Raw genomic sequence first — 18,996 nt, 5'->3', positions numbered from 1 at the left:
TTGACCAGGGCAGGACAGTACTGCTCTGGGGTCTCAGGCTGGGAAGCTGGTGGTTAGAAAGCCTGCGTGTAACTGCAGCTGGGTGTGTCCCTACCTGTGTGAATGCTGGTGAAAGTGCAGCTTGGAGGGTTTGGCAGCTTGTCACAGCAGCACAGTGTGCGAGGGAGCCCAGGCTGGTGGGTCAGGGGGCTCAGTGGTACCCCAGTTCCAGGTGGCACCCTGGGGAGAACCTGTCCCAATTTGGTCAGTTATTCCTTGTCTTCTTGCGTGTGCCCCTTTCCCCAGCTTGCCACTCAGCAGAGATTAGTGCTATTGACTGGAGGCAGGAAGCTCTGTGGCTGAAGTAGGCTGTGAAAGCTGAAGTGATGCAGAACGCATGCATGCAGCACACTGGGCTGAATGGAGTGCTTGGAAATTTGCATAAACCCTGTCACCTTCATTATAGCCCTCACTAAAACTTTCAATGAGTTATTGTACACATTAAATTGTCATTTAATTGTGCCCAAGCACTATCATAAAAGCAAATGAAGCAAATCGAGCAGCACAAAAATGAAAAAATCCCAGACTAGCTACATGTTAAGCACAAGCTCGGCGCGGTTACTGTCACTCCCCCGAAAGGAAGGGAACTGCTGCCGTCATACTTAGCAAATGGTTTATGGACACCTCACTCAATCATCTGCCTTTCTGCAGCACCCAGAGACTTGCTCTTGGCCACATGGCGGCAACTTTATTGCCACTTCCACTCAATAGGGTCAGGCCTGAGCCGAAAGGTCACTTGTACAAGCAAAATCGGCATCACTCACTTGCACCGTTCTACTCTTGGTGTTCCAGGGAGCCTCCTCTTGTGCCTCCATTCCAAAGAGGACATGCCAGCTGCTGCTGTGCCATGAGTGCACATTGCCATCCGTAAAATCTCCACGAGGGGCTTCCTTGTACCTCAGGTACCTCACTATGGACAGCCAAGTAGGAGCATGCTCACCTTCAGGGCCCTAAAGGTTAGTGCTGTGCATCCTCATGTAGACTTACTCTGCCCGTCCCACATGCAGTTCCCTCTCAGCCTTGTCTTCTCTGCTACCCCACGTGCCAGCAGCAGTGCCCTGACTGGTTGGGAAGCAGGCTGGAAATCTCACCCCTCACTCCCTAATGCCAGCTCTCCGCTCACTAGAGGATGGGGAGGCTGCTCAGGAGGAGACCACATTGAGTGGGCTGGAAGCAGGAGCTGCTGCAAGGATGCAGCAGGCCCAGAGACCAAACTCCGGGTGAGGGGAGCAGCCTGGGAGCATTGCACACGAGACTCTTTCACAGCCCAGGAGGGAGTTGCCCTACCCAGGGGCTAATGGCCTGAGGCAGGAGGGGGCACTTTGGTGATGGTGCTAGAGCTCCTTTGTTAAAGATTTACAATTGTATTAACTTGCTGTTCTAGTCTGTTCCATGTAGATTTTTGTATCATGCGCATCACCCTAGTCTCTGAAGAGCTTCCTGAAGTGCATTAAGCAATGTGACTAAAATTTGTCACCTGCTGTTTGTTCTCCTGCCTTTCCCCAGAGGCAGAAGTGTGCCTGGAGTGGAGTGTCTTGTTTTGGTAGGGTGTCTTTTTTTGTCAGTGAAATAAACATGCCTGTCGCTCTGTGTTCATGTTGGAGAAGGCAAGGTCAAGGAACTGTGCCTTGCACTTGGAGCGGAAAGCAGTGAGGTCAGCAGCGGTCCTTAGTTCCTGGGGGAGGTCACTGCACAGTCTGGGGCCAGGCCTCTGAGAAGGTGCTTTCTCCCGTGCAGACAAGCTCTACTCTTACTGTTGAGGGTTACAAAAAAAGCCAGCAGAAGTGAATCTGTGTAGTATGATAGAACATTTCCAGGAGATAAAGAGACAGATTCTCCAAAGAGCTTAACACCCAACAGCTCCCATTGAGAACAAGGGAGAATCCCCACCACTACTGAGAACAATGGGAGCTGCCAGGTGCTTTGAAAATCATTCACCCCAATCGTTTCATAGATGTTAAAGCCAGAAGAGATCACTATAACTAGGGCCCTACCAATTTCATGGCCATGAAAATGCATCACTGACCGTGAAATAAGCAAAGAAATAAAAATGCATCTTTTCCCATGAAATCCAATGTCCCCTTGTTCCTAGGAGCCCCCCCCTGCTCCTGGGGGGGGCTCCTAGCTCTGGATGGGCTGGGGAGGGACAGGACTTGTCCATCCCCTGCACAGCTGCTCGGGGGGGTGGGAACCAGACCCACCTCCAGGTGCCTCACGCTGCTGAGGATGCCCTGGGACTGGGCAGCAGCCCCAGAGGTTCCAGCAGCTGGACGAGACTTGTGGCGGTGGGTCCGATCTTCCCTCTGCTGCTGGGAGCGCCCCAGCAAAGGGGGCTCCTGGCTCCAAATGGGCTGTGGCGCTTGTCCATCCCCTGCACAGCTCCTCGGGCAGGAAGGGGGGGAGATCAGACCCACCTCCACCTCTGGGAATATCCCGCAGCTGCAGGAAGCTCTGTGGTTGCTGCCTTCAGAGTCCAGCTCTGAACTTTCAGAGAACCTTCAACAAGTTCCCTCCCCAAAGGCTCCTAAGCAAAGTAAGCAGTGATGGAAAAAGAGGGAAGGTCCTCTCATGGATCAGTAACTGATTGAAATATAGGAAGCAAAGTGTAGGAATAAACGGTCAGTTTTCACTATGGAGAGAGTTGAAGAGCAGGGTCCCTCAAAGAACTGTGCTGGTGCCGTTCAACATATTGATTAATGAGCTGGAAAAAGGGGTGAACAGTGAAGTGGCAAAATTTGCAGATGAGACAAAGTCATTCAGGATAGTTAAGTCCAAAGCAGACTGCTAGAAGTTAGAGGAATCTCACAAAACTGGGTGACTGGCAAGAAAATGGCAGCTGAAATTCAACACTGATAAGTGCAAAGTGATGCATACTGGAAAACATCATCCCAACTCTACATATAAAATGATGGATTCTAAAAAAGAAATCTTGGGGTTACCATGGATAGTTCTCCAAACATGCCCACTCAATGAGCAGCAGTGGTCAATAAAACTAACAATGTTAGGAACTATTAGAAAAGGGATAGAAAATAAGACAGAAAATATCATAATATCATTATATAAATCCATGGTGCACCCGCACCTTGAATACTGCATGCAGTTCTGGTCACCCCATCTGAAACAGGATATATTGGAGCTGGAATGATACAGAGAAGGGCAATAAAGACAATCCAGGGTAAGGAACAGCTTCCACATGAGGAAAGACTAAAAAGAGTAGGGCTGTTCAGCTTTGTAGAGAGATGATTAAGGGGGGATATAATAGCGGTGTATAAAATCATGACTGGTGTGGCAAGAGTGCATAGAACAGTGTTATTTACCCTTCCACATAACACAAAAAACAGGGGTCACCAGATGAACTGAATAGGCAACAGGTTTAAAAGAAACAAGAGGAAGTATTTCCTCACACAATGCACAACGAACCTGTGGAACTCATTGCCATGGGATGCTGTAATGGCCAAAAGTATAACCGTGTACTTGTGGTGATCCTGAACCTCTGACTGCCGGAAGCCAGGAGTGGAAGACGGGGTGGATCACGCCATAATTGCCCTATTCTGGACACTCCCCCTGGCGCTCTGCTATGGGCCAGTCAGTGACAGGATACTGGGCAAGGCAGGCCATGATCTGACCCAGTATGGCGGATCTTATTTTCTTATTTATTAGCACCCATGGCATCAGAACAGCTAACATCTCCAAGGAACAGAAGAAAAGGCTGGGACGAGGGTGCAACACCAGCCTGCAGAGGCTAAGGAAATACATTATTTAGACAGAATTAAACAAAGGAACAAATTAAATGCTGCAAATTACTCATGGACTAAAAGAGGCTGATTATTCATCTGTAATGAAAATATACAGCTGGAATAGCAGCTGCTGGTGTAGTAATCAGTGAACACTGCGACATAAAAATTTAATTCAGTTTGTGCAGCCAATTAAAGGAAAACAGCCAAATAATCATCCAAAGCTGCTGACTTGTAATATAAGGTCACGGGGCAAAAGTTAACAAGCTCCATGAAATTATGGATGACAAAGTGGGATCAGACTGGCTCCGACCGTATATTATCAACATTGGCCATGATAGCCACACTGCCATTAATCATCAGGTCTAATAAGAAGTGAATCACATGCCTAGTCTCAGCAGAACATTTTCTTTCCACTGACTGTATGACGCATTGCCTGTGATAATAGGAGACACTGGACTTGATGACCCTCAGGAGGTTCCTTCCAGTCCCATGTTCATAGGAGATCTTGGAGCTATAATCTCCATGTCTCATATTGTTTGCCCAACTCCGTTTTCACCAGGGAGACTGTAACTCCCCAATGTATTAAATGTGGCTTACTGGGAGCCAGCTCATTGGAGCAGAACAGGGAGCCTGGGGCTCAGATTTTGTTCACCCAGTATCTGACACCCTTGCCATTTATTGAAAATCTAAGATGAGGGTCAGATGATCAATGGATTAGACAGAGTAAAGATGTTTCGATAACCAAGTGACTGCTAAAACCCAATGGATAGCAAAACAACACAGTCAAGAGTGGCCTTCTGTTGGAATAACACAATCTTAATGAGACAAGGTAGGCTGGGGGAGGTAATATCTTTTATTGGACCAACTTCTGCTGGTGAGAAAGACAAGTTTTTGAGCCACAGAGCTCTTCCACAGGTCTGAGAAAGATGCTCTGAGCATCACAGCTAAATAAAAGGTTGAACAGATTGCTTAGCATAAGTACTTAGCACATATTTCAAGGGACCATTCAAGGTGAAGTGGCCTGTAACCCCTGTAGCCATAGGACAAAAATGGGGGTTAGCGGGCTACAGATTTTAATAAGCCATAAATCCAGTGTCTTTATTAAGACTATGATTTTTAGTGTCTAACAACGTTATGAATGTAAGCTCCCAGGCTTGTCTTTTGAAAGTGTTGTGCAGGTTTTCTTTGAGTTATGAGGACTGATAGGTCAGATACAGAGTGATCGCTTTTGTGAAAAGTGTTCACCCACAGATGATCGCGTGTTTGTGTCTTTTATCATTTTCCTGTGGGAGAGCGCAGTGATTGTCTGGTTTCACCCACATAGTTTTTATTGGGGCATTTAGTGCCCTGGATGAGGTACACCCCCTGTTGTGATAAGCATGTGTAGGGCCCATGGTTCTTGAAAGATGCAGGGGGAGGAATTGATCATTCTAGCAGCAGAGGTATGGCTGCAGGTTGTGCATCTATTGTTCTGGCAGAGTCTGGGGCTGCTTTGAGCTGGTGTGTCCTGGTCTGTGGGGAGCTTACGTCTGACGATGAGCTTGGAGAAGTTGGAGGTTAATTGAAGGCCAGAAGCGGGGATTGAGGAAAGATTTCTTTCAGGATGGGATCCCCATCGAGTTTGGGCTGTAATTGTTTGATGATACCTCATATGGGGTCAAGTGTGGGGTGGTAGATTACAAGTGATGGGGAAGGGTCAGAGGGGGTTTATTTCTGTAATTAAGTTTCTTTCAGGGTATTTGTGTGGACTGTTCCATGATCTAGGTCTCTCGTGGAAGTGTTCTTGTTTCGTGAAGGCAATTTTGAGTGTGTTAAGGTGGGGAGCCAGGAACATAGACACAAAAGGAGAGTGGGACCTAGAGAATTAATATTGCAGAAAGCTTTACATGTAAGAGATTCGTTTCTTTGACATAAATCAGTTAATTTGTGGCCTAACAATGCAGCCTTTCACACTTGATTTTGTTGGGATTAATTGTGTAAGTGCACATCAGTGTGAGCAAGGGATGCACAACTGGGGCCTTTATTTTTAGTCAGTATTGCCCAAGTGTCTGCGCTGCAGACAGCTTACACTAGTGCCTGGGAAATGGTCACACATCCATGTGGCTCTGAAATGAGACGCTGTCTTGGCCTTCCAGGCTTGGCTTTTCAAATGGACCTAAAGGATTTAGGTGCCCAGTGCTCATTGAATTTCAGGGTGGGTGCCTAACTCTCTTTGGCTCCTATGGAGCCCTGCCCCTCCTCTGAGCTGTCTCCTCACTGAGACCTGTCTCGACATATGTTTCCCCCAAGTCCATTTCAAGCATTTGGTGCACAGAACCGTTATTGACGCCAGGTTTCCCCTAGGTCCAATGATTTGCTCTGAGAAGTAAATTCCTACAGTACAGCCCAAGGAGCCAGGCCCCCAGCTGTGGCACCAGGCCCCCATGCAGACGAAAAGCTGCGGCTGATGGCAGCGACCAGGGATCTGTCTGATCAGCAGGGCATGAGGCCTCCTCGCCTCAGTGAGCAGCGGTACAGGTACATCTATCCGGGAGCAGTGGTAAGAGAAGAGAGTCACTTGGACACTACCGCACCCAGGCTCTTCCTCAGAGCTATGTCTCCTGCAGCTCTCATGAGGCCCAGCTCCCACTGACTGCACTGAGAGCACCCCAAGCAACAGCTGCAGTGCCAGCCTCTGCCATTGCCTCCCACACAGACAAGGGAGAGAATGCAGCAGCAGATAGTCTTCGTCGGCTGTCGTAACCAGTGCAGGCAGCTGGCCCTGTATGCATTATAATAATGGGGGAAATACTAAAACCATTACAACACAGTTAAAGGGAAAATGAAATATTTGGCGAGGACTGACGCCCTAAAGATCACGTGACACACTTGTAGCAAGAGCTGTTTGTACCTGTCAATTAAAAGCTACTTAAACCCACCAGGAAGGCTTTAGCCTGGCCACAGAGGCGCCATTTAGAGGGGGCAGGAGAGGGCTCTAGCCCCCCCCCCCCAAGTTTCATTGGGGAAGTCTACTCACACCCTAGCCCCAGATGGAGCTCTTAATTGCAACAGCTTGAGTGTGAATCATAGAATCATAGAATATCAGGGTTGGAAGGGACCTCAGAAGGTCATCTAGTCCAACCCCCTGCTCAAAGCAGGACCAAACCCAACTAAATCATCCCAGCCAGGGCTTTGTCAAGCCTGACCTTAAAAACCTCTAAGGAAGGAGATTCCACCACCTCCCTAGGTAACCCATTCCAGTGCTTCACCACCCTCCTAGTGAAAATTTTTTTCCTAATATCCAACCTAAACCTCCCCCACTGCAACTTGAGACCATTACTCCTCATTCTGTCATCAGGTACCACTGAGAACAGTCTAGATCCCTCCTCTTTGGAACCCCTTTCAGGTAGTTGAAAGCAGCTATCAAATCCCCCCTCATTCTTCTCTTCTGCAGACTAAACAATCCCAGTTCCCTCAGCCTCTCCTCATAAGTCATGTGCTCCAGCCCCATAATCATTTTTGTTAACCTCCACTGGACACATCCTTCTTGTAGTGTGGGGCCCAAAACTGGACACGGTACTCCAGATGAGGCCTCACCAATGTCAAATAGAGGGGAATGATCACGTCCCTCGATCTGCTGGCAATGCCCCTACTTAAACAGCCAAAAATGCCATTAGCCTTCTTGGCAAGAAGGGCACACTGTTGACTCATATCCAGCTTCTCGTCCACTGTAACCCCTAGGTCCTTTTCTGCAGAACCACTTCCTAGCCATTCGGTCCCTAGTCTGTAACAGTGAATGGGCTTCTTCCGTCCTAGGTGCAGGACTCTGCACTTGTCCTTGTTGAACCTCTTCAGGTTTCTTTTGGCCCAATCCTCTAATTTGTCTAGGTCTCTCTTTATCCTATCCCTTCCCTCCAGCATATCTACCACTCCTCCTAGTTTAGTGTCATGTGAGATGTGATGAGTTCGGAAGCTGGGAGCAGCACAGCCTTGATGGCTGGGAGTTTGTTTATAAACAGAGGCAGGGGGATTAAGATAACAAACGGCTTATCAATAAAGTAAATTAAGGATCATTAGATGATCCTGAAAGCACTGCCAGGCACTTCCCTGAAAAAATAGGAAACAAAGGGTAGGAATAAAAGATGAGAATGGAGAGAGGTACATATTCATAAATGATCTGGAAAACAGGGTATGCAGCGAGGTGGTACAATTTGCAGGTGATACAAAATTACTCAAGATAGGTAAGTCCAAAGCAGACTGTGAAGAGTTACAAAGGGATCTCACAAAACTGGGTGACTGGGCAACAGAATGGCAGAAGAAATTCAATGTTGATAAATGCAAAGTAATGCACTTGGCAAAATATAATCCCAACTATACATACAAAATGATAGGCTCTAAATTAGCTGAACCCGTCAATAAAGAGATCTTGAAGTCATTGTGTATAGTTCTCTGAAAACATCTGCTCAATGTGCAGTGACAATTTTAAAAAGTGAACAGAATATTGGGAATCATTATGAAAGGAATAGGTAATAAGAGAAAAATATCATATTGCCTCTACATAAATCCACAGTATGCCAACATATTGAATAGTGCGTGCAGATTTGGTCACCCCATCTCAAAAAAGATATATTGGATTTGGAAAAGGTACAGAGAAGGGCAATAGAAATGATTAGGGGTAAGAACACTTTCTGTATGAGGAGAGATTAAAAAGACTGGGACTTTTCAGCTTGGAAAAGAGGTGATAGAGGTCTATCAAATCAAAGACTCATAGACTCGTAGACTTTAAGGTCAGAAGGGTCCACTATGATCATCTAGTCTGAACTCCTGCACAACGCAGGCAACAGAATCTCACCCACCCACTCCTGTAACAAACCCCTAACTTATGCCTGAGTTATTGAAGTCCTCAAATCGTGGTTTAAAGACCTCAAGGTACAGACAATCCTCCAGCAAGTGACCTGTGCCCCACGCTGCAGAGGGAGGTGAAAAACCTCCAGGGCCTCTGCCAATCTGCCCTGGAGGAAAATTCCTTCCCGACCCCAAATATGGTGATCAGCTAAACCCTGAGCATGTGGGCAAGATTCACCAGCCAGCACCCAGGAATGAATTCTCTGTAGTAACTCAGATCCCACCTCATCTAACATCCCATCACAGACCATTGGGCATATTTACCTGCTAATAATCAAAGATCAATTAATTGCCAAAATTAGGCTATCCCATCATACCATACCCTCCATAAACTTATCAAGCTTAGTCTTGAAGCCAGATATGTCTTTTGCCCCCACTACTCTCCTTGGAAGGCTGTTCCAGAACTTCACTCCTCTAATGGTTAGAAACCTTCATCTAATTTCAAGTCTAAACTTCCTAGTGTCCAGTTTATATCCATTTGTTCTTGTGTCCACATTGGTACTAAGCTTAAATAATTCCTCTCCCTCCCTGATATTTATCTCTCTGACATATTTATAAAGAGCAATCATATCTCCCCTCAGCCTTCTATTGGTTAGGCTAAACAAGCCCAGCTCTTTGAGTCTCCTTTCATAAAACAGGTTTTCCATTCCTTGGATTATCCTAGTAGCCCTTCTCTGTACCTGTTCCAGTTTTCATTTTTCTTTCTTAAACATGGAGGAGAGACACACACACAATAAGATGAGGTCTGAGGTCTCACCACTTTATAAATGGTACTAACACCTCCTTATCTTTACTGGAAATACCTCGCCTGATGCATCCCAAGACCGCATCAGCTTTTTTAACGTCCATATCACATTGGCGGCTCATAGTCATCCTGTGATCAACCAATACTCCGAGGTCCTTCTCCTCCTCTGTTACTTCCAACTGATGTGTCCCCAATTTATAATCAAAATTCTTGTTATTAATCCCTAAATGCATGACCTTAAACTTTTCACTGTTAAATTTCATCCTATTACTATTACTCCAATTTACAAGGTCATCCAGAACTTCCTGTATGATATCCCATCCTTCTCTGTGTCAGCAATACCTCCCAGCTTTGGGTCATCCGCAAACTTTATTAGCACATTCCCACTTTTTGTGCCAAGGTCAGTAATAAAAATATTTAATAAGATTGGTCCCAAAACTGATCCCTGAGGAACTCCACTAGTAACTTCCTTCCAGCCTGACAGTTCACCTTTCAGTATGACCTGTTGTAGTCTCCCCTTTAACCAGTTCCTTATCCACCTTTCAATTTTCATATTGATCCCCATCTTTTCCAATTTAACTAATAATTCCCCATGTGGAACCATATCAAATGCCTTACTGAAATCGAGGTAAATTAGATCCACTGCATTTCCTTTGTCTAAAAAATCTGTTACCTTCTCAAAGAAGGAGATCAGGTTGGTTTGGCACGATCTACCTTTTGTAAAACCATGTTGTATTTTGTCCCAATTACCATTGACCTCAATGTCCTTAACTACTTTCTCCTTCAAAATTTTTTCCAAGACCTTACATACTACAGATGTCAAACTAACAGACCTATAGTTACTCAGATCACATTTTTTCCCTTTCTTAAAAATAGGAACTACGTGAGCAATTCTCCAGTCATACAGTACAACCCCTGAGTTTACTGATTAATTAAAAATTCTTGCTAATGGGCTTGCAATTTCATGTGCTAGTTCCTTTAATATTCTTGGATGAAGATTATCTCCCCCCCCCCCCCCGATTTAGTCCCATTAAGCTGTTCGAGTTTGGCTTCTACCTCGGATGTGGTAATATCTACCTCCATATCCTCATTCCCATTTGTCATCCTGCCATTATCCCTAAGCTCCTCATTAGCCTCATTAAAGACTGAGGCAAAGTATTTTTTTAGATATTGGGCCATGCCTAGATTATCATGAATGGTGTGGAAAAATTGAATAAGGAAATGTTATTTACTCCTTCACATAACACAAGAACTAGGGGTCACCCAATGAATAGGCACCAGATTTAAAACAAAAAAAAAGTATTTCTTCACAGTCAACCTATGGAACTCTTTGCCAGGGGATGTTGTGAAGGCCAAAAGTATAACAGGGTTCCAATAAGAACTAGATACGTTCATGGAGAATAGGTCCACCAATGGCTATTAGCCAGGGTGGGCAGAGATCTAACAACATGTTCTGCATGTCCCTTGCCTCTGTTTGCCTGAAGCTGGAAGTGGGCAACAAGGCATCTTGATGTTTTCCTGTTCTGTTCATTTCCTCTGGGGCACCTGGCATTGGCCACAGTTGGAAGACAGGATGCCTGTTGGAAGGCCACTGTTGGAAGATCTGGGCTGGATGGACCTTTGGTCTGACCCAGTAGGGCTGTTCTTATTTTCTTATATAGAACCCAAATGTATCTGCGCTAGGGTGACCAGATAGAAAGTATAAAAAATCAGGCTGGGGTGCGGGGTAATAGGTGCCTATATAAGGAAAATTCCCAAATATCAGGACTGTCCCTATAAAATCGGGACATCTGGTCACTCTAATCTTCTCCCCTCTGTAACCTACTAGACCCTGCTCTCCTCCCAGAGCTGGGATAGAACCTAAGAGTCCTGATGGGGTCTCTCTCTCCTCAGAATAAGTAATAAAGTAAGAATATACATTAAAATTTTAAACCTAACCAGTGTCCCTTAAGTGACTTACCACAAGATGTCAGAACATGTTATTAGAGCTGAGTGGGTCTAATATTTATTTAATTTTCTTTCTTTTATATAGGAATTAGATACAGGGCTCCAGTCAGCTAATTGCTAAATTATCTGCCAAAAACTAGAGTTTTCAGTAAGTAGCCCCAGGAGTCACTGTTTAAGGTGGTTCCCCCCCACCAAAATCTGAAATGGCGCCCCTGCCTGGACATGTTATTTGTAAGGGTTCTTATTAAAAAATATTGTCATTTTCTGGTGCCCAGGCCAACAGGGAGGAATTGCAATCAATGGGGAGGGTGGTCTGGTGGTTAAAGCTTAAACCTGCGTTCTCCTCCAGCCACTGCCAGAGAACTCCTGGGTGACCTTGGATAACTCAAGAGTGCTGTCTGTATCTGTCTTCTCCCCTTGTACAATAATGTATGTATAGCCCATCTCACAGGGGCAAGTGTGAGGCTACTTGGCTTAATATTTCCAAAGCACTTTATGGAAGTGCAAAGTATTCTTACCAGTGGTAAAGCAGCAGCCTGGGAACTCAGAAGAGCGATCCGTAGCCCCTGATACCATAGCACCTAAGCACCTTTACATGTCAATGCATTTGCCCTCACACACACCTGGGAGGTAGGGAAGGTCTGGTAATCCCCATTTTACAGATGAGGAACTGAGGCACAGAAGGAGTAGACAGCTTGCCCAAGGTCACACACCAGATGTAAGGCTGGTCTGGGAATGAACTCAGGTCTACCAAAACTCAGGGTAGCACCCGAACCACTGGGCCATCCTTCCTCCATGCTCTGACACCTTCACCTCCAGACTTCTGTGGGATTGTGGGTGCAGGCCTCGCCGGAGCCCTAGGCATGGCTAACAGTATGACCCAAAGGCTGTGAACCAAGTAGGTGTTGTAAGAATAGCGATGCTGGGTGTCAGCTAATACCAAGTAAGCACACTCCTGACCAGAAAGGATAGTACAGGAACACACAGAGGTCCCATGTAACTACGTAATCACATGCCTAAGAGATGGCACAAGAACACACCAACTCCTAGTAAAGATAAGGAGGGGATGACAGGCTAATGGATGAGGATGCTTTGTTCGAGCTAGCGGGTACAAGGTATATGGGTGGTAACTAACAACCTCTAATTGATGGAGGGGAGGGCAGACAGTCTGTGACAGGGGTCAGGTTTTACTATCAAAAAGGAAAATTTTCCACCCATGAATGCCCCATGGGATGGGACTTGGGGTATATCTAGGGACAGGATTTCCAATCTTGTCTCCATGCTAATTGGTCAGAGGAGAAAACAGAGCGGGAGCTACCACCAGAAGACCCACCCACTACCCACCACACATTGTGCCGGGGCAGGACTTGGAGATACACATGGTTTGGTCTGGGGGCAGAGTTAGGGGGCAGGGCTATAACTGAAGCTGACATGTTTCTGGGGGCAGACCTGCGAAGCAAAATTAGTGGCGCTGTGGTCGCTGGTGGAGATGGATCCTATAGCCCAGGAGTGGGCAAACATTTTGGACCGAGGGCCACATTGCGGTTGCAAAACTGTATGGAAGGCCAGGTAGGGAAGGCTGTGCCTATCTGACCCCTCCCACTTCCCGCTCCCTGACTGCCCCCCTCAGAACCTCCGACCCATCCAAACCCCCCAGCTCCTTGTCCCCTGACCACCCCCTCCCGGGACCCCCCGCCCCTAACTGCCCCTGGGACCCCACCCGCTATCCAATCCCCCTGCTCCCAGTCCCCTGACTGCTCTGACCCCTATCCACACCCCTGCCCCCTGACAGGCCCCCTGGGACTCCCACACTTATCCAACCCCCCTGTCCCCTGACTGCCCCCCAGGATCTCCCACCCCATCCAACCCCCTGGCCCTGGCCCTCGTACCATGCCGCTCAGAGCAGCATGTCTGGCAGCCGCGCCGCCCAGCAGGAGCCAGACATGCTGCCGCATTGCTCGGCAGGAGCGTGCAGCCCCACCACCCAGAGCGCTGACGGCACGGCGAGCTGAGGCTGCGGGGGAGGGGGACAGCAGGGGAGGGGCTGGGGGCAGCCTCCCCAGCCAGGAGCTCAAGGGCCGGGCAGGATGGTCCCACTGGTCGGCTGTGGCCCGTGGGCCATAGTTTGCCCACCTCTGCTATAACCCATAACCAACACCAATTGGTCAGGGAGAGGGCTAAAGGAGTATGATCAGCTGTCACTCACTTACCCCTAGGCTAGCTCTAGGCTATTTTTCAATTACGATCTATGGACGGGGGTCGGGGGGTGTCAAGGGACATTACATACACTTTCAGCCTCTCTTCAGAGGTCATATTCCATTCTTGTTTGGTCAGGCTGGGTCTTGCCACACTCTCCTGATGTGAAGCATGTGAACTACTTGCTTAACGTCCCATTGTCAACAGCACTGAGGGACATCTGGAAAACACACGTCTTTGCCTTCATTTCATTTGGCCACAGGCAACAGCGTGGAATCCAAGGTAAATACTGACACAGTGGCTGAGGAAAGAGACAACAGTATCGTTCCACACTACAAGGAGCAACCCTGCCTCAAAGCAGAATCCAGTGTCACAGCTGGGGTTTAAGTCACTTGAATAAAGAGAGATGAACCACCACTGGAAGAGAGAGAGAGAGAAACGATGTTCTGAACTAGGAGCAATGTCTGGGGGTTATTGAGTCAGTAGTCACTGTACTTTTAGTTAGAATTATCAAAAATACCTAAGGGAGTTAGACACCCAAGTCTGTCATCAGAACCCAACTCTCTTAGCTCCTTTGACGATCCAAACCTCGATGGCTGTACACTCCAAAGATTTCTACACTGGCTTACAAGATGAGAGTTGTTTGTGCCCTGGGAGAACTATCCCACATGCACTGTGAATTTACATCACAGAGATTAGAAAAACCATGCAATAGTGTCTGAGTTGGCCGCTAACTGGCATGGAAGGAATAACAGATTCAGAAAACGCTAAGCTATTTTTTAAATGTCATATTATATCTCATCTGTTTGGGTCAACAGTTTTATCCTTTCACTCTATGTTTATGACCTTCTCTTTTTTAATCTGTTTTTTAAATTGCAGGGGCCCCCCTCCCCCATTTGTTTTTATGTGTTTATATTTTAAGAGGGGAGCATTTGATTAGGTTTTTATTAGGCTGCTCTTGCTTTCCTGTGCTGTGCTCCCCCTGCTGAAGTGGGGAGTGGAATACATAAACAATAGCAAAGCCAATAACTATTTTATCTGTATTTATTTCAATTATTACCAGACGCCGAAGCTGCGGACACAGAGGTAGGATGCAATGAGATTGTCAAGATCAGCAGGACTCCTGAAGCATAACAGAGATGAGAGAGATCTGTCAATCTCAGGCAATATTTGTCTCACTAAAGATTTGAATTACAAGTTGTTTGTACCAACTGGGGCAATGCTACTCTTTTGGGAGAGCCGCAGTAAGCGTGTTCATTTATATTATGCTACTTTGAACAGCACCGTTTATAAATCTGCTAAAACGGAACTGTCTTTACTTATTGGCTGGGATTTTTCAGACTTTCAGCGTTGTTCTAATTCAATGGTACAACTCCTATTGACTTCAATGAGAGCAGAGTTAGACCTATGAGGTGAACTTTTGAAAATGCCGTCCTCTGTACTGAATGGTGTGGAATTCTGCAAAACCTCAGACGTTTCAATAGCATTGTCCTTTTCCACTTTGACTGCTTAGACCGGTGATATATCCACCATAATGAAGATGGGATGGGACTTGGATTACATCTAGGGGCAGAATTCCATCCTGTCTCCATATTAAATCAGTCAAAGGCAGCGGGGTAGAGGTGGAGCTACTAGTGGAAGACTCCCCACTGTGCATACTCCAAGAGCAGGACATATGGGTTTGGCTATGGGTAGGGTGCCTGGGCCTGTTTCCCTCCTGATTGTTCTGGCAATGGAGTTGGGGCAGGGTTATTGCAGAAGGTCCACCCCGACCTTATTGCACAAGCTCAAGGGGGCAGGCCTAGGAACAGAGCCTATGACTCATATTTGACTTTGATTGGTCAGAGGGTGGGGCTAAGGGAGCATAACTTTGAATCTCTGCTGAATGGGAATAAAATAATTAATTATATAAGAACTATAATGGTCTCAGTCTTGACTTTCAATATGCTTCCTTCTTCATATGACCCACCATCACTCTGTGAAAGCCCCCACTCAGGGGCTAGAGGGTCCTTTCTTCACAAAACCACTGTGTCCTCATATGGATGATGATGAAAGAATTCATTTTATGAAGCTGTGGTATGTAGCAAAGTGACGACTCGCCGGTGCAGTGCCTCCTGCTGGTCTTCTTGGGAATTAGCTCGTCCAGCAGTCGGAGCACCCTCTGCTGGCCGATGTCTCGCTTCACTCAGGCCCCTGTGTACCTCCCGGCCCCCAGTGCCCCTTTACCTTAGGGTTCCACCCCTGCAGTACCCCCACTCTGGGTCTCACCAACTCTCTAAACCCACCTTGCCTCAGTAGCTACTTCCAGTCATCATCTAGCCTCCACTCCCTGGGGCAGACTGCAGTGTGTAATGGCCACTCATCACTGGCAAGGGGGTTAGGACCTACTGCCTTTGCCTATCCTTGGGCTGCCCCTCTGCAGCCACAGTACCTTTTGGGGCCTTTAACAAGGCCTGCACCTGGGGGTTTACCAGGCCGGAGCTCCCCAGCTCCCCTTTGCCCTTTGAATCATAGAATCATTTCAGGGCTGGAAGGGACCGCAGTAGGTCATCTAGTCCAACCCCCTGCTCAAAGCAGGACCAACACCAACTAAATCATCCCATCCAGGGTTTTGTCAAGCTTGACTTTAAAAACCTCTAAGGAAGGAGATTCCACCACCTCCCTAGGTAACCCATTCCAGTGCTTCAAAACCCTCCTAGTGAAAAAGTTTTTCCTAATATCTAACCTAAACCTCCCCCACTGCAACTTGAGACCATTGCTCCTTGTTCTGTCATCTGCTACCACTGAGAACAGTCTAGATCCATCCTCTTTGGAATCCCCTTTCAGGTAGTTAAAAGCAGCTATCAAATCTCCCCTCATTCTCCTCTTCTGCAGACTAAACAATCCCAGTTCCCTCAGCCTCTCCTCATAAGTCATGTGCTCCAGCCCCCTAATCATTTTTGTTGCCCTCCGCTGGACTCTCTCCAATTTATCCACATCCTTCTTGTAGTGTGGGGCCCAAAACTGGACACAGTACTCCAGATGAGGCCTCACCAATGTCGAATAGAGGGGAATGATCATGTCCCTCGATCTGCTGGCAATGCCCCTACTTATACAGCCCAAAATGCCGTTAGCCTTCTTGGCAACAAGGGCACACTGTTGATTCATATCCAGCTTCTCATCCACTGTAACCCCTGGGTCCTTTTCTGCAGAACTGCTTCCTAGCCATTCGGTCCCTAGTCTGTAGCAGTGCATGGGATTCTTCCTTCCTAAGTGCAGGACTCTGCACTTGTCCTTGTTGAACCTCATCAGATTTCTTTTGGCCCAATCTTCTAATTTGTCTAGGTCCCTCTGTATCCTATCTCTACCCTCCAGCGTATCTACACTCCTCCCAGTTTAGTGTCATCTGCAAACCTGCTGAGGGTGCAGTCCATGCCATCCTCCAGATCATTAATGAAGATATTGAACAAAACCGGCCCCAGGACCGACCCTTGGGGCACTCCGCTTGATACCGGCTGCCAACTAGGCATGGAGTCATTGATCACTACCTGTTGAGCTAGTGTACTCAATGCTTTTTTTGCCTCTGTCTTCACAGACAAGGTCAGCTCCCAGACAGCTGCACTCTGCAGCACGGTATGGGGAGGAGGTGACCAGCTCTCTGTGGAGAAAGAAGTAGTTCGGGACTATTTAGAAAAGGTGGACGAGCACAAGTCCATGGGGCCGGATGCGCTGCATCCGAGGGTGCTAAAGGAGTTGGCCGATAAGATTTCAGAGCCATTGGCCATTATCTTTGAAAAATCATGGCGATCGGGGGAGGTCCCGAATGACTGGAAAAAAGCTAATATAGTGCCCATCTTTAAAAAAGGGAAGAAGGAAGATCCAGGGAACTACAGGCCAGTCAGTCTCACCTCAGTCCCTGGAAAAATCATGGAACACGTCCTCAAGGAATGAATTCTGAACCACTTAAAGGAGGGGAAAGTGATCAGGAACAGTCAGCATGGATTCACCAAGGGCAAGTCATGCCTGACTAACCTAATTGCCTTCTATGATGAGATAACCGGCTCTGTGGATGAGGGGAAAGCAGTGGATGTGCTATTTCTGGACTTTAGCAAAGCTTTTGATACAGTCTCCCACAGTATTCTTGTCAGCAAGTTAAAGAAGTATGGGCTGGATGAATGGACGGTAAGGTGGAGAGAAAACTGGCTAGATGGTCGGGCTCAACGGGTAGTGATCAGTGGTTCCATGTCTAGTTCGCAGCCGGTATCAAGTGGGGTGCCCCAAGGGTCGGTGCTGGGGCCGGTTTTATTCAATATCTTCATTAACAATCTGGAGGATGGTGTGGACTGCACCCTTAGCAAGTTTGCAGATGACACTAAACTGGGAGGAGTGGTTGATACGCTGGAGGGTAGGGATAGGATACAGAGGGACCTAGACAAATTAGAGGATTGGGCCAAAAGAAATATGATGAGGTTCAACAAGGACAAGTGCAGAGTCCTGCACTTAGGACGGAAGAATCCCATGCACTGCTACAGACTAGGGACCGAATGGCTGGGCAGCAGTTCTGCAGAAAAGGACCTAGGGGTTACAGTGGACGAGAAGCTGGATATGAGTCAACAGTGTGCCCTTGTTGCCAAGAAGGCTAACGGTATTTTGGGCTCTATAAGTAGGGGCATTGCCAGCAGATCGAGGGACGTGATCATTCCCCTCTATTCGACATTGGTGAGGCCTCATCTGGAGTACCGTGTCCAGTTTTGGGCCCCACACTACAGGAAGGATGTGGAAAAATTGGAAAGAGTCCAGCGGAGAGCAACAAAAATGATTATGGGGCTGGAGCACATGACTTATGAGGAGAGGCTGAGGGAACTGGGATTGTTTAGTCTGCAGAAGAAAAGAATGAGGGGGGATTTGATAGCTGCTTTCAACTACCTGAAAGGGGGTTCTAGAGAGGATGGATGTAGACTGTTCTCAGTGGTACCTGATGACAGAACAATTAGTAATAGTCTCAAGTTGCAGTGGGGGAGGTTTAAATTGGATATTAGGAAAAACTTTTTCACTCAGAGAGTGGTCAAGCACTGGAATGGGTTCCCTAGGGAGGTGGTGGAATCTCCTTCCTTAGAAGTTTTTTAAGTCAGGCTTGACAAAGCCCTGGCTGGGATGATTTAGTTGGGAATTGGTCCTGCTTTGAGGAGGGAGTTGGAGTAGATGACTTCCTGAGGTCCCTTCCAACCCTGATATTCTATTATTCTATGAATATTGCGCATGTCATCATGTGTCAACACTGTCTCTAGTGCCCTGCATTGCTGGCGTAGGTCTTCTTCAGGTAGAGTGAGGAGTTTTGGAATATCATACAACATCCCAAATATACTGCTGTGTTCCTTGAGCTGCATGAAACGTTCTTCAACTGGCTGTATTGCACAATCTAGCACCGGTTAAATAATTCAACTTTGAATTGTTGTTTGGGGTTTCTTA

Source organism: Mauremys reevesii, linkage group 5, assembly GCF_016161935.1.
Source record: "Mauremys reevesii isolate NIE-2019 linkage group 5, ASM1616193v1, whole genome shotgun sequence".
Taxonomy (NCBI): Eukaryota; Metazoa; Chordata; order Testudines; family Geoemydidae; genus Mauremys; species Mauremys reevesii.
This window is presented reverse-complemented; position numbering follows the sequence as displayed.